The sequence below is a fragment of the Mus caroli genome, chromosome 1 (genome assembly GCF_900094665.2).
Source record: "Mus caroli chromosome 1, CAROLI_EIJ_v1.1, whole genome shotgun sequence".
Lineage (NCBI taxonomy): Eukaryota > Metazoa > Chordata > Mammalia > Rodentia > Muridae > Mus > Mus caroli.
Genome location: NC_034570.1, coordinates 140,947,570 through 140,963,642, shown reverse-complemented (window position 1 = coordinate 140,963,642; position 16,073 = coordinate 140,947,570).

Here is a 16,073-nt window from a genome sequence, read left to right as displayed (position 1 = left end):
ATTCAGTCCCTGCCTTCCTTTCTCTGTAACTACTCCAGATTTATAAGACACATGAACCCATTTGCTCTGGGCAACATCATTAAAAAGAACCTACATTCTAAATTAAAGACCCTTGTTTCATGTCCCTTGTTAGACAATCAGTGTGGCCTTCCTGGCTCCATCTTTTAACCCTGACACCCATTGTTTCCTTACCTATTTTGTTTTGGTTCTTATGTGACTCTGGCTATCTCTTCTCATCCTTTACTTACAAGCTACTCTTGATATCAGTGTCCCACCATTAGTGGGGCTTTTGTGGGGTGTGTCTTTTCTGGTTCCTTCTCCTTGTTCATTTTACCTGCTTCATGCATCTCATGACTTCAACTACTGCCTCTGTGTTTGTGGCTCTCAATTTCTTCTACCTCATAATTGTTTCTTGATTTACTTCTCTTTAAATTTAATATATTTCTACTTGTTTTTTGTGAAATTTTAATTTTTTTGATATTGCTTAATTAGTCATCTGGTCTGCTTGTGCGTCTGTGTACCTTGCACATTTCTGGTGCCTCTGGAGTCCAGAAGAGGGTGTTGGATCATGTAGAGCTGGACGTACAGACAATAGTGAGGTGACATTTGCATGTTGAGAATTCCACCTGGGTCCTGAGAAAGAGCAACTAATATTAAGAGCCAAGCCAACTCTTCAGCATTTTCCTTATTTCTGTCTTCATGTATCCCATGCATACCTAGATAATTCTTGAGAATATGCATCACAGTGTACAGATGAACCTTCAAATCCATTCTTAGTATGTACTCAGATTAAGCTGGGGGCTGGAGAGAAGGCTCAGCAGGCAAGCTGCTCTTCTAGGGGTCCTGAGTTTAATTCCCAGCAACCCCATGGAGGCTCACAACCATCTATAATGGGATGTGATGCCCTCTTCAAGTGTACAGACATATGGGCAGACAGAACACTCATATACACAAAATACATAAGCAGATATTTTTCAAAAATAAAATAAGGTATCCTGATGAAAAAAGAGAAAGATTGAACTGATAAACACTGGTCTATGGAGAAAACTGACTACTTTATTTGTGTCTCGGCATTACTATAAACTGTTTATCAGGGGAGTATTAATACTCTTTGTCTCTTGTTAAAGTTTTCTGTGTCCTTAACTAGTTTATCTTTCTGTGTGGTTAGTGGAAGAAATGTTCAATAATACCTCAGGAAATACATGTTTCTTTGGTCATATAAAGAACATTCAGATCACGCTATGCAACCATCTTATTATTTTAAAATGCTGGCACAATGTTCATCCAGGAGCTCTGAATAAAAGCTTCTTTTCTTTCCTTCTTCCAGCCTTTAAAAAGCAGAGTGTCATGACAGCCCATACTCAGTAACTCCTGTCTTAGACTCCAAAGTATTGGGAGGCTGTGTGCACCCTGACTCTTGGCATCACCAGGCTTTTAAAAGGATGTGAATAGCAGGTCTTTCTCCAAAGAATGTTGAGTATGGCAGTTGAAATCAGATTAAGTTTATTTAAGACCATCTGTGAATCTCCATACAGAAGTCACTAATATACATTGGAAAGACTTTCTTACTAGCAATTTTCTCTATATATATCTTTTCAGAGAATCTATGTTTTAAAAATGATTTATGTAGAGATATATGTTTCTGCTTGCCTGTATGTTGAACCACATGCATTCAAGTGCCCAAAGAATCCAGGAGAGGGCACTGGAACTCCTGGAACTAGAGTTACAGGTGGTTATGGGCCATTTGGTTGTGAGTCTCATGTGGAACCTGGGAACTAAATCTGCGTTCTCTGCTAAAACAGTAAATGCTCCTAAGAGCTGAGCTATCTCTTTTGACTCAGAATTGATGTTTTTGTGTCTTCCTTTTACTTAATATTCTATCGTTAATATTTCTACTTCACTATGTTCTAATGACCTCTGGCAACTACTCCACGTTCTGTTACACAGTTTAGAACCCCTTCTTAAGCTTTTAAAATGGATTCCTAATCTATCATGGATACTTTTACATTGTATAGCTTTTTTTTTTTTCTGAAAATTTCATGCGTAGTAACAGAGATACTACATTTATACATGTTGTCTTAGTTACTTTTCTAATGTTATGATAAAACACCATGACTGAAAGCAAATTGAGGGGAAAAGGTTTATTTTACCTTATAACCTATAGTGCACTATGAGGAAAAGTCAGGGCGGGAACTCAAGGGGAGAGCTGATGCAGAGGCTGTTTACTGGCTTGTTCTTCATGGCTTGCTCAGCCCCTTATAGAACCCAGGATCACCAGCCTAGAGGTGGCACCTCTCACCTTGAGCTGAGCCCTCTGACATCAATTGTCAATCAAAAAATTTGAGCTTCTTACTGACTTTCTCATTGGCCAATCTGATTGGGCATTTCTCAACTGAAGTTCTTTCTTCTAAAATGACTCCAGCCTGTATCAAGCTGACATCAAACTAGCCAGTACATATGTTAAAGAACAACACATATGGAAAATTTCATATCTTTATATAGAGAGTTATATTGCTAAATGCACTGCAGCTGCTATTTTTATTAAGCCTAAAAGTAGATATTTATTTTCACTTACAGCGTAGGACTTGAGGCTTAAAAAGGTTATGCAACTTGTTCAGGAGATACAGTTGTCAGAGCAACATTACAAACAAGAACTACCTGCCTCGGGTTATATATCTTGTCCTCAGTGACTGGCTCTACCACCTCATTAACTCTGTTACTCTACCAGTGCTGTGGTTATCAGGGCTGTTGAATCAATCTTTTTCTGTCTTGTTTTTGGTTTTGGTGCCCAGGATCCAGCCTAGGGCTGTGCCTATGCTGAGTGAGCACTCCACTCATAACCTCAGCGGAACCAAGTTTTATAACTAAAGAAATACTATTTACTTAGGGAAAATCATAACACTACTCACAGAACACACACTTTCAGGATGTTCTATGTCTGTGCATTCTTTAGAGAAGGATTCTTTATAATTTCTTTTCAAGGTCGTGTCTATGTTACCTAGGCTCTTTTCAAACTGTGAGGCCAAGTGATTCTCCTGCCTCAGCTTCCCTTGTAATTGGAGCTACAGGTATGAACCACTATACCCAGCCTGGTAAAAAGGGACTCTCATAGGATCTTTACTACAAATAAACATTTTTCATTCTGATTTTGCTTGGTCTCACAAACTCAAACTTTCCTTTTAGATTTACTGAAGCATGCCAACCAATTAAAATTTAGAATTTATAAATTTTAAGGGGATCAAATGTAAAATTTTGGCCATGTGCTTTTATAAATAGAAGCAATCCTTTCAAATATACCTCATGAAAGATTTTCTGGTCTTCTAAGATTAACTGAAATTGCTTGTCATTGTTGTTTTGTGACAGAATCTTGCTATGTAGCCAAGGATGGCTTTAAATTCATTTGTATCCCATGTTTGTCTTGAACTTATGATCCTCCTGCTTCAACCTCCTGAATCCTGGAATTACAACGATAGGCCATCACATTGGGTTTAAATTTAACATCATTATATTTAGTTGGTATTTTAAACTGAAATTACTTTAAGAATGAAAGTACTATGTGTGTGCATGCATGTGCACATGTATGTGTTTTGGATGCATACATGTTTATGGGCACATGTGTGCTTAGGTGTGGGTGCACATATGTGTAAATGTGTAGAGTTCAGAGGTCAGTGTTCACTATTTTCTCAAAATGTTCTCTCCCTCATATTTTGAGACAGTGTGTCTCACTAAACCTGGAGCTCATACATACTACTATATTGGCTGCCCAATTCACCCATCTAGGCACTGAGGGCTAGAAATTCCCACCAAAGCACCTTGACTTTCTGAGGATTCTGGGGATTAGAACTCAGATCCTCCTGCCTGTGCACCAGGAGCGTTAGTGACCGAACCAACCATCTTCCAACCCTGTGAAGGTACTTTTTTTTTTTTTTTTGCATAGAGAGTATTTTTGTTTATATCTAAATAAAGATGTTTTAGAAGGTAAGATAAATTAATAAATATAAGGAGGATAGAAGTCATCTGTTTGTATGTAGTTTTCTATGGAGGCCAGAAGAGGCTGTTATATCTTCTGGAGCTGGAGTTAGAGGCAATTGTGACCTCCCTGATATGGGCATATGAGGAATAGGGGTGGAACTCTGGTTTTCTGCAAGAACACCAAGCACTCTTAAACACTGAATAGTCTCTCCAGCACCCCAAATAACTGATCAATCTTGTGATAGTTCTCTTCCTCCAATAGCTTAACTTGGCCTGGATTTTACCATACAATTTTAATGTGCTCTGACTCCATCTCCATTCTTTCGGGTACCTTTAAAGAAAATTGTAATGGAAAATAAGGGAGCTGAAATGTTCATATCTTCCTTTCATTTGTGTCAGTGGTAACCCTAGGAACATGGATACAGCAGTTATGGTTTGGTAATGCTACTGGGTAGTTATAAGGACAATGGAAATGCTTGAATGATGCTCTTGGATTTCTTAATCTATGCCTTGTGGTTTTGTTACAAACCTGATCTGGATACGATGTTCTTTTCTAACATCAGATAAGGATAAAAGCAGTTAAGATATTTGGGGACTTGCGTCTTGACCACACACTGCTGATAAGTGAGGCTTTGCTTCCTTGATGTTCCTTGAGACACGGAAGTCTCGAAAAGATGACTGCTCGTTATTGTAATGCTCGTGAACATAGAAAATCATCTCTTGTAAGGAAAAGATCAAGGAGAGTTTTACAGGCCAGAATGTTTACTCTTTAAAGGTGGAGTGAGGATGGCTTAAGAGTGTTTGAGATGCCTGTAAGCTGAACTCACTCCTCAAGGAATAGATGATTATGTGATGGCAGTCATAAGCCCACATAGTGCTTCTGGTCTGCCTTATAGCAGGCATGCCTTCAAGGATCAGAGCAGTGGTTCACAAATGGCTGTGTGTGTTTCTGTCACTTGCAAAGAGTGTTAGACATATAGGTTCCTGTATACATTCTTCTTTAGCAGGTCTGAGGTGGATCCCAGGCATCTGTTTAGAATTTTCCAGAGACAGTAGTATAGATTCCACGAAAGTCACATTTTGTGAAAGTTCATGCAAGTGACCAAGGACTGATAGAGATCCAGGGCAGGTCACAGTGATATTCCTCGGTTGGGAGGAAGTGGACTTTGAATTTCATTTTGGCATTTTTATGCAGGTGTGTAAAGTACATATAGGTCCTATCTCATTATGAATCTTCTTTCCCACTTCTGAAGTCTACATGAATGATGGGAACTTCTCATACAGAAAACACATAGCTAGCATTGTGGTGCCAAGGGATCACAGTTAGAAGAGACCTTAGAAAGTGAGCTCACCATTCTAAATTGCTGGGTTGGACATTTATTAATATTTCCATAATGGGGACTCATCGAGGCCTATGGTTATCCAGTTTGGTTTGACTTTTGACCTAATCAGCTCACCCGTATACTAAGAAGAAACTTGTGTATCATATCATCGAGTTCTTACTACAGTATATACACGTTTTCTAGACTTTTATACTCAATCTTAGCTAAAAGACCAGAGGTGGTGTGTCACAGACTTTTTAAATTAATCATTTTATTTGTTTACATTTCAAATGATATCCCCTCCCCTGTTTCTCCTCCACAAAACCCCATCAGATTCCCCCTCTCCCTCCTCCTCTTGGCCTCCATGAGGGTGCTCCTCCATCTGCTCACCCACTCCTGCCTCACCACTCTAACATCCCCCAATATTGGGGCATCAAACCTCCACAGGACCAAAGGTCTCTCTTCCCACTGATGCCAGATAAGACCATCCTCTGCTACATATGTATCTGGAGCCATGGATCCCCCCATGTATATTCTTCCGTTGGTGGTTTAGTCCCTGGGAGCTCTGGGAGGGGGCTCTGGTTAGTTGATTAGTTGATATTGTTCTTTCTATGGGGTTGCAATACCCTTCAGCTCCTTCAGTCCTTCCCCTAGCTCATCCATTGGGGTCCCCAGGCACAGTTTGATGGTTGGCTGTGAATATATGCATCTGTATTGGTCAGGTATTATTAGAACGTCTCAGGGAACAGCCACACCAGGCTCCCATCAGCAAGTGCTTCTTGGCATCAGCAATAGTGTGGGGGTTTGGTGTCTGCAGTGGGATGAATCCCTAGGTGGAACAGTATCTGGATGGCCTTTCCTTCAGTCTCTGCTTCATTTCTTGTCCCTGTCTTTCCTTTGGACAGGAACAATTCTGGCTTAAATATTTTGAGATGGGTGGGTGGCCGCATCCTTCAACTGGGGGCTATGTCTATCTATACAGATTGTATCTCCCCTTTATTGGGTATTTTGGCTAAAGTCATCCCTGTTGGGTCCTGGGAACCTCTAGCTTCCCTGGTGTTTGAGACTTTCTAGACTACAGAGAACAAAATAACCCTATTAAAATGGGGGACAGAGCTAAACAAAGAATTTTCAACTGAGGATTCTTGAATGGCTTAGAAGCACCTAAAGAAATGTTCAACATCCTTAGTCATTAGAGAAATGCAAATCAAAATGACCCTGAGAAACCACCTCACACCAATCAGAATGGCTAAGATCAAAACCGCAGATGATAGCAGATGCTGGCGAGGATGAGGGAAAAGAGGAACACTCCTCCACTGCTGATGGGATTGCAAGCTGGTACAACCACTTTGGAAATCAATCTGGTGATTCCTCAGAAAATTGGACATAGTACTACCTGAAAACCCAGCTATACCACTACTGGTATACCCAAAAGATTCTCCCCTTCAGCTCCTTCAGTCCTTTCTCTAACTCCTCTATTGGAGATCCCATGCTCAGTACAATGGTTGTCTGCGAGCATCCACCTCTGTATTTGTCAGGCTCTGGTAGAGCCCCTCAGGAAACAACTATATCAGGCTCCTGTCGGCATTAACTTCTTGGTATCTACACTAGTGTCTGGGTTTTGTGACTGTTAAACCCCTGGTGGGATTAATCCCCAGGTGGGGAAGTCTTTGGATGGCCTTTCCTTCAGTCTCTGCTCCACACTTTGTCTCTGTATTTCCTCCCATGAGTATTTTGTTCCCCGTTCTAAGAAGGACCGAAGCACCCATACTTTGGTCTTCCTTTTCCTTGAGCTTCATGTGGTCTGTGAACTGTATCTTGGGTATCCGAGCTTTTGGGTTAATATCCACTTATCAGTGAGTGCACACCATGTGTGTTCTTTTGTGTTTGGGTTAACTCAGGGGGAAATTGTTTCTTTGGTTGATTACTTCTTAATGTGTATGTGTGTAAGACTGGATCTCTATATAGGCTGTGTTATATTCAGACTTGTAATCCTTCTGTGTCCGTCCCCCGAAGGTTAAAATTATAGGCAAGCGCTACCATGTCTGGCTTTATGGTAAACTGTTGAGAGAGGAGCAGGCTATTTTTGCTTCTACACCTCTATTGTCAAATGTCTAACACTACGTTGCCATTTGAGTCAAAGAAGCAAGTGCTGTGAAGTCACTAGGGGAAAGACAGACTGAATGACTCATCATTTTCTGAAACTCGAAAGTAGTAGTAGTAGAATCAATGACTGTTAGCTTCATTGTGGCAAAGAGAACTGAGTTCAGGAGACAGTGTTGGCTGGGTGGTTTATAATGCATAGTCACCATGCACACAGGAAGGGAGAGCCCTAAGAGCAAGCTGGGATGCCTGCATGTTGAGCTGTGCCAGCTTTGAGAACACTCATTTTTTGTCCATCCTGAAGCTAAAATGGGGGGTTATATTTCCCCCCAGTATTTACAGGGCTTGTAGGGGTCCACACACTTTCTTTGATGGCCACTTCCGTTGTTACTTTTGGGTGTGTGTTCATATTCTTGGCACAGGTATTTCTAAAGCAGTCTCAAAAGCCATGATTTAAGTGTGCTGGAATGTCTAGCTTTGCTGGGACTGTGTGAACCAGAGCTTTGGAGACTTGCTACCAAAATTGGAATTTCCACTTCCCAGAAAGCATTTTGAATTACTTAAACCTTTATTCTCTTATACAAAATTTCTTCTTCCCATAATAAGATGCAGTTGCTAAGTACCAACAAGTACTTCAATTAAATAAAAAGTAATTTGACTTAATAAAAGTTTACATCTTTTAAATTTTTTAGCCCTGGAACAAGTCAATTTCTCTAGCCTATTCCCTGTTTGTGTGAATTGAAAGGGACTTGTGTCACTGTAACAGACTGATGGCCTGAGCTTCACACTCCACAGGTAACCTTTTAGAATACCTCTGTGTTAGCAAAATTGAGACTATTTTCCCAGATTTAGGCACACTCTTTTTTTCCCAGTCCTGGACTTCTGGGTTTGGAGAGATACTTGCACAACTGAAGAGATGTTTGTGCAGTAGCAGCCTTAGCTAATAAGTGCTTTGGGGAAATCCAATGCCATCTTAAAGAATTTCTGAGATTCAGCCTTTAGACCAGTGGTTTTGAACCCGTGGATCATCACCCCTGGGGTTGTTGAACAAGCCTTTCATAGGGTCGCCTAAGACTATCTGTGTATCAGATATTTATGTTATGATTCATAACAGTGACAAATTACAGTTATGAAATAGTGATGAAAATAATTTTATGGTCGGGGGTCACCACAACATGTGGAACCATATTAAAGCATCAAAAGCAGCATTAGGAAGGTTGAGAACTTAGACCCCAAAGTCTCCTTAGACTTTGGAGAATTAATTATTCTTTTCTATAACTGGTTAAATAAAGTGTACACAAAACTATTTAAAAGGAATATATACAACTGAAGAAACAGTTAAGCTTCTTGACAAAGTTGTCATACCAACTCCAGGAACCAAGAGGAAGCAGGATCCCAGTTTTCAGAAAGAGGACTCACAAAGGGAAAGCTTGCAAGAGCCACTAGCTGACTGAAAGCTGGGCAGGACAGCCACGTGAGAGGTTTGCCTACTCCCATAGTTCTGGAAAGGAAAATAGGGAGTGAACAGCTGGTGTGAGGGAGGAAGGGGGAAGGAGGAAGGAGGAAGAAAGAAAATGGGTTTGGCTTACCTGAGTCAGTTTCCCATCTATAAGGTAGAAAGTTAGTTCTGCAAATGTCTATCCCTGAGAGAACTTGACACATACCTAGACATGTGGTAATGAGGTGATGGGTCATAAGCCTTTTCTTTAGAACCTTATTTATAGACCAACTGGGAAAAATTACTATCCATACACATAGTTAGGTTAGCACTCAGACAGCTAGTAATACAGGGTGAGGCATAAGTCTTCTCTTTGTAACCTTGTGCACGTCATGACTGGAAAATATTACTAAAACATATACATGCTCATAAACACACACACACACACACACACACACACACCCCACAATACACTCCTATACCCCCTATACACTACATGTTCACACAGACACACACAGAACTACACACCCACACACAAACACATATATCCCCACACATATACAACAATATGTCTCCTACTATACACTGAACATTCTACCTCTTATATCTATGTGCACAGAGCACCAACATATACATATATACATTACATATATACCTCAGTTTCCCACCACCACTTCCCAATCCGAGCCCTAGGGAATCTTGTTCTACTTAACAAGACTGCTGCTCTTCCTTCACATAGAATTTCTCTTGGATCAGTGTGTGTGTGTGTGTGTGTGTGTGTGTGTGTGTGTGTGTGTGTGTGTGATGCACAACACTCTCTACATTCACACAGTTTTTGTCATCTGCTCTATTGATTCAAAATTCTGATACTATATTCTTGAGTTACTTGTATTTAATATTTCCAATTCTGTTTTTTCTTACAATTAGTAGCTATTTTCCCTTGGTTTGGAATGGTAATATAATTTACAGGGCAATTTACTTGTTTGCTTAATTTTATTTGCTTGTTGTTTGTTTGAAACAGAGCCTCACTCTATAGCCCAGGGTATTAATGGAACATGAATTTAATCCATTATTAAATATTTTGGGTATTTTCCTTTTTGTTTAAATATATATATATATATATATAAAACAATATTATTAACTATTTTAGATATTTTCCTTTTTGCTTTTATACATAATATGCATATATTAATACTTATTATGCATATTATGTATATATGAGCAAAATAGCAAGAATACTTAATAATGGACTAAATTAATGCTGTATTAATTTAATTTTAAAAGTGACATTAATTTAAAATTATACACACACACACACACACACATATTTTCTCTACATACGGGCTTGGCTTTGGGTGAGTTCATCTATAGTTGATAAATAATTAAGTACAGATAAAAGAACAGGAGATTTATGTTATTTGAGATCTGCAAGGCCCCTCACAGCACAAGTATCATCAACATACACATGCTACAACTGGTGTTTCATGCGACTCTTGTTTGTGAGCACTTAGATGTCTCACAATATATGTCCTGTTAGCCATTGTTCTTGGGTTCAGAATGGCTTTTGAGAAGTCCCTGAAGAGTTCTTGTCTTTCTTTTCATGCATTTGAACATCTGCAGTGAACATTCTGCATATCAGTGTCTTATGAGACTGGCCCAGCATGGTCAAGGAGTGGACCACTGTAAGCTTGAAGAAGATCAGCTCATGTTTGGCCAGATTTAGATCCATTGGTAAGAGCAGATGTTGGTGGGGTCATTACCATTTTCTTTTGGGTCCTTGCCTTGGCAGAGAACTCTTAGGTAGTGAGTCTTTCTAAAACTTAGGACCTCTGACACCTCACTCTTGCTACTTTGTCCCCTGAAGAAGCCCAATCTCAGGGACCTCTTCCCAACTGGCTTTAATAGACATATGAAGTTCTTTACGGAAGGCAAAGGACTACTTTCCTGAGTACACCTGTTAGGGCAATATGCTTAATTTTATATATTCATGGGTCTGAGCTCAATGCTTACATGTGCTATGAGTGTTTGGGTGATACTTACTTTTAAGTTGGTAGACTTTGACCAAGAAGATTGCTCCATAATATTGGTGGGTCTCCTCTAACCAGTTAATGGCCTAAATGGAATAAAATTATGACCCTAGGCTGTCTTTGCATTTAAACTATAAGGTTTTTTCCTCCCTAGCTCTTCAGGTTGGTGATCTTGAACTTAAACTACAACACTGGTCTTTTGCCTCATTTTCCAGCTTTACTGTCTCTCCTGAAGATTTGGGACTTTCTAGCCTCGAGTACCATTAATGGTATTGAGGCAAATGTGCTGGCACACTCTCTGTAATCCTAGTATGAAGGAGGCAGAGTTACAAGGATTCTAAGTTTGATTCCAGCCTGGGCTTTAAAGCAAGACCCTATGTTACAAACTACACAGGGACAGAGCTCATTTTCCCCTCTCTGTACATGTTCTATTGGTTCTGCTTTTCTGGAGAACCATGACTAATACACAGGGCATGACTACCTATGTTTATTTAGTGCAGGATGTGTGTCAGGCATTCTATACATATTAACTCAGAATTTGCAGACAAATTAGAAGCAACAGAGCTCCAAAGAGGTTAAAGAAGATGTTCTTAACTAATTGGTTATTTTTCTGTTGTTCTGTCTTACAAGGAAAGTAACTGAAATCATGAATCTATTGCTTTTTTTTTGTTGTTGTTGTTGTTTCTACTTTCTTCAAACTCTTCTTAAAGTTGGTCTTTTAATTATACTATCAAAATGCTTTCTAGACCAGGCTATAGCTCTGTGATAGAACATTTATCTGTGTGTGAAGGCCTGACTTCAATCCTCAGCACTGAAAACAATTCTATTAAAAAATCATCATCATCATCATCATCATCATCATCTTACTTATTCACTTTACATCTTGCTGAATACCCCCTTCTGGTCATCCCCTTTCACAATCATTTTATCCCCCAAACCCCTTCTTCTCTGATCAGGTGGGGCCACCCTGGGTATCCCCGACACTGACACATCAAGGCTCTGTGAGACTAGGCTCATTTCCCATTGAGGCCAGATGAAGCAGCCTAGCTAGAAGAACATATCAAATGGACAGGAAATAACTTTTGGAATAGCCCCCACTCCAGTTGTTTGTGACCCACCTGAAGACCAAGCTGCTACATATGTGCTGGGGACGGGAGACTAGGTCCAGCCCATGTATGCTCTGTGGTTGGTGGTTCAGTCTCTGAGAGCCCCAAGGGACCAGTTTAGTTGATTCTCTTAGTCTTTCTGTGGAGTTCCTATCCCCTAAGGGGCAGCAATCTTTCCTCCTATTCTTCTGTAAGAGTCCCTAAGCTCCATCCACTATTTGGGTGTGAGTGTCTGCATCAGCTGCTGGATGGAGCCTCTCAGGGCAGCAATGCTATACTCCTGTCTGAAGCATCATAGAGTATTATGAATACTGCCAGGGATTGGTGCTTGCCCATGGGATGAGTCTCAAGTTGGGATGGTTATTTGTTCCCCCAGACTCTGCTCCATTCCCTGTCCCTCCATTTCTTGTAGACAGTTTAAATTTTGGGTTGAAAGTTTTGTGGGTGGCTTGGTATTCCATTGGGGTTCCTGCCTGGCTGCAGGAGGTGGCCTCTTCAGGTACCGAATCCCCAATGCTGTGAGTCACAGCTAAGGACATCCCCATTGATTCTTGCATGCCTCCCTTATCCTAGGTCTTTCTCTCACCCTGGAGTTGCCCACTACTTCCCCATACCTGTCAGTTGCAGATTTCCATTCATTCTCAAGGGATTCTGACCATCCTTCCTGTTGATCCCCATACCTGATCCAGAACCCCTCTATCTCCTTCCCCATCCCCTCTTCTTTCTAGTTTCCTCCATCCTTCTGCCTCTTATTACTTTTTAATTCCCCCTTCTAAGTGAGATTCAAGCACTCTCACTCGTACCTTCTGTCGTGTTTAGCTTCCTTTGGACTGTGGAGAGTAGCATGTGTATCCAGTATTTTATATCCACTTATAAGTGAGTACATACCATGCATGTCCTTTTGGGATTAATCCCCACTTACTCAGGATGATATTCTGAAGACCCATCCACTTGCCTGAAAAATTCATGATGTCTTTGTTTTTAGTAGCCAAATAATTTTTCACTGTGTAAATGTCCCACATTTTCTTTATCCATTCTTCAGTTGAGGGACATTTAGTTGTTTCCAGTTTCTGGCTCTTACAAATAAACCTGTTATGAACATAGTTGAGCAAGTGTCTTTGCGGCATGATAGAGCATCTCTTGGGTATATGCCTAGGAGTGGTATAGCTGGGTACTGAGACAGAACCATTCCCAGTTTTTTTTTTAATTAGGTATTTTCTTCATTTACATTTCCAATGCTATGCCAAAAGTTCCCCATACCCTTCCCCCCACTCCCCTACCCACCCACTCCCACTTTTTAGCCCTGGCGTTCTCCTGTACTGAGGCATATAAAGTTTGCAAAACCAATGGGCCTCTCTTTCCAATGATGGCCGACTAGGCCCTCTTCTGATACATATGCAGCTAGAGACACGAGCCATTCCCAGTTTTTTAAGAAACCATCAAATTGATTTCTAAAGTTGTTGTACAAGTCTGTACTCTCATCAGCAATGGAGTAGTGTTCCCCTTGCTCCACATTCTTGTCAGCATGTGCTATCAATTCTCAAATTCATATAGAAAAATAAAAAACCCAGGATAGCCAAAACAATCCTGAACAATAACAGAACTTTGGGAGGAATCAGTTTAGGGTTGCTAAACTCAAACTGAACTTTAGAGTAGTAGTGATAAAAACTACATGATATTGGTACAGAAACAGACATGTTAATCAATGGAACTGAACTGAAGACCCAGAAATAAAACTAAAGACTTATGGGTACTTGATTTTTGATAAAGAAGACAAAACCATACAATGGAAAAAAGAAAGCATCATCAACAAACGCTGCTGGTCTCACTGAATGTCTACATGTAGAAGAATGAATATAGATCCATATTTATCACCCTGCCTAAAACTTGAGTCTAAGTGCATCAAAGACTTCAACATTAAACTGGATACGCTAAATCTCATAGACCATAAAGTGGGAAATACCCTTGAATGCATTGGTATAGGAGACTATTTCCTGAACCAAACACCAAAGGCTCAGGTTCTAAGATAGAACCAATAAATGGGACCTTATGAGTCTGACAATCTTCTGCAAGGCAAAGAATACTCTCAATAGCACAAAATGACAGCCTAGAGAATGGAAAAGGATCATCACCAACCCTACATCTAACAGAGGGCTAATGTCCAAAAATTTATAAAGAACCCAAGAAGTTAAACAGGAATGACCCAAATAACCCAATTAAAAAATGGAGCACATTGCTAAACAGAGAATTCTCAACAGAGGAATCTCATATGGCCCAGAAGCACTTAAGGAAATGTTCCATTTCCTTAATCATCAGGAAAATGAAAATCAAAACAGATCTGAGATCCCCTCTTACCCTAGTCTGAATGGCTCTGATAAAAAAAAAATTCTATTTTTATGAACTAATTGTTGCCTAACACAATAATAGTAAATAAAGCCTATCATGTTCTTTAAACTAAGTTGTAATTTTACCCTTTGATACCTTGACTCCATTACTAAAATTCTTCTGCCATTAATATGTAGCCCCAATTGATCATTCCCATTCCTATACAGGATTTCCTTGAATGACAATACTTCAGCTCATTTATCTGAACTGCTCCACTTGAGCTGCTTCCTTCCGGTGCAGGCTGAATGACACTGATAGGAACACTCTTGCTTCTAGATACTGATGCACTGTTCGTTTACATTCTGTCAGAGAATGAGATTTGTGTACTCAAAGGCAGATGCACTTCAGTTATAGTGGATAATGCCAAAAGGAAGTTCAATCAATTTGTGCTCACTTAGGATGTATAAGAGTTCTTGTGACCCTACATGTCTGGAGGATTATCAATACTTTGAAACTTTTGCCAACTTTGGCATTTTGTAGTAGAATTTCACTTTAGTTTTAAAATACCTTCCCTTGAGTGCGATTTAAAGCACAGTTCTACATACTTATTTGCCTCCTGAAGTTTTTCTTTAGTTAAGTGATTTTTATGTTATTTGACTTCACTACTGGGTTGTTTATTTTTCCTCCTTAATCAGTAGGAGGTATTTTATAAACATTTCAAGATTTAAATTTGATGCCTAAAATGCTTTATGTGGCATATCTTTTTAAAATTTAAATATTATAGTTGTTGGTTTCTACCACAAAATACTCAATAGACTTTTTAAATATAGATTTTTTCATTCAGAAACACAGGTAAATTCTTTTAATATGTTCATAATTTTTCCATGAATTATTTTATATTTTCTACATGAGTACCATATTTTCTATGAATAATAATATTTAATTTCTCCTTCCAAGTTTTTATATATTTCATTTTATTTTCATGTACACCATACTGATTAGTGGTAGTTTGTTGGAATAGAAATGGTGTAATTAGTTGTCATTGTTTTGGATTGCAAGAATAAATTTATCAACTATCATTGATCTATCTACGTACCTATCTATGTCTGTCTGTCTATCTATCTATCTATCTATCTATCTATCTATCTATCTATCTATCGATTTATCTATCTATCATTTATCTATCTAACCTTATCTATCTTTCATCTATCTAACCCTATCTAATCTAATCTTAATACAATCTACTAATATCTCTCTCTCTCTCTCTCTCTCTATATATATATATATATATATATATATATATATATATACATATATATATTATCTCTCTCTCTCTACACACACACACACACACACACATATATATATATATATTTGTCAGAATTAAACCCAGGATTTCACACATGTGAGGTAAGTGATAAATCACTGAGGTATAGATTCATTCAATAATAGCTTTTAAAATCTGTTTACAGATAATCGTCATGATTTCTTGGACTGATGATAACAATACTTAGTAAGATAATAGCCAATTAGGTTTTAAGGTAACAGAATGAAGGAAATATAGCTGTCAAGAAAAAAAATAAACTAGAAATGTGCAGTTGTCATTAACTAAATAATAGTTAGTTCCTTTGAAGCTCTTATGAAATTGCCAAATACTTCTCAAGTATGAATACAAAAAGGGATTTGTCAGAAATGAGGAAGATGGCATAGCTACAGAAATTATCCTACAGATAATAAGTGGCATTATGAAAAATAGAATCATCATCAGTCAATACCTGTG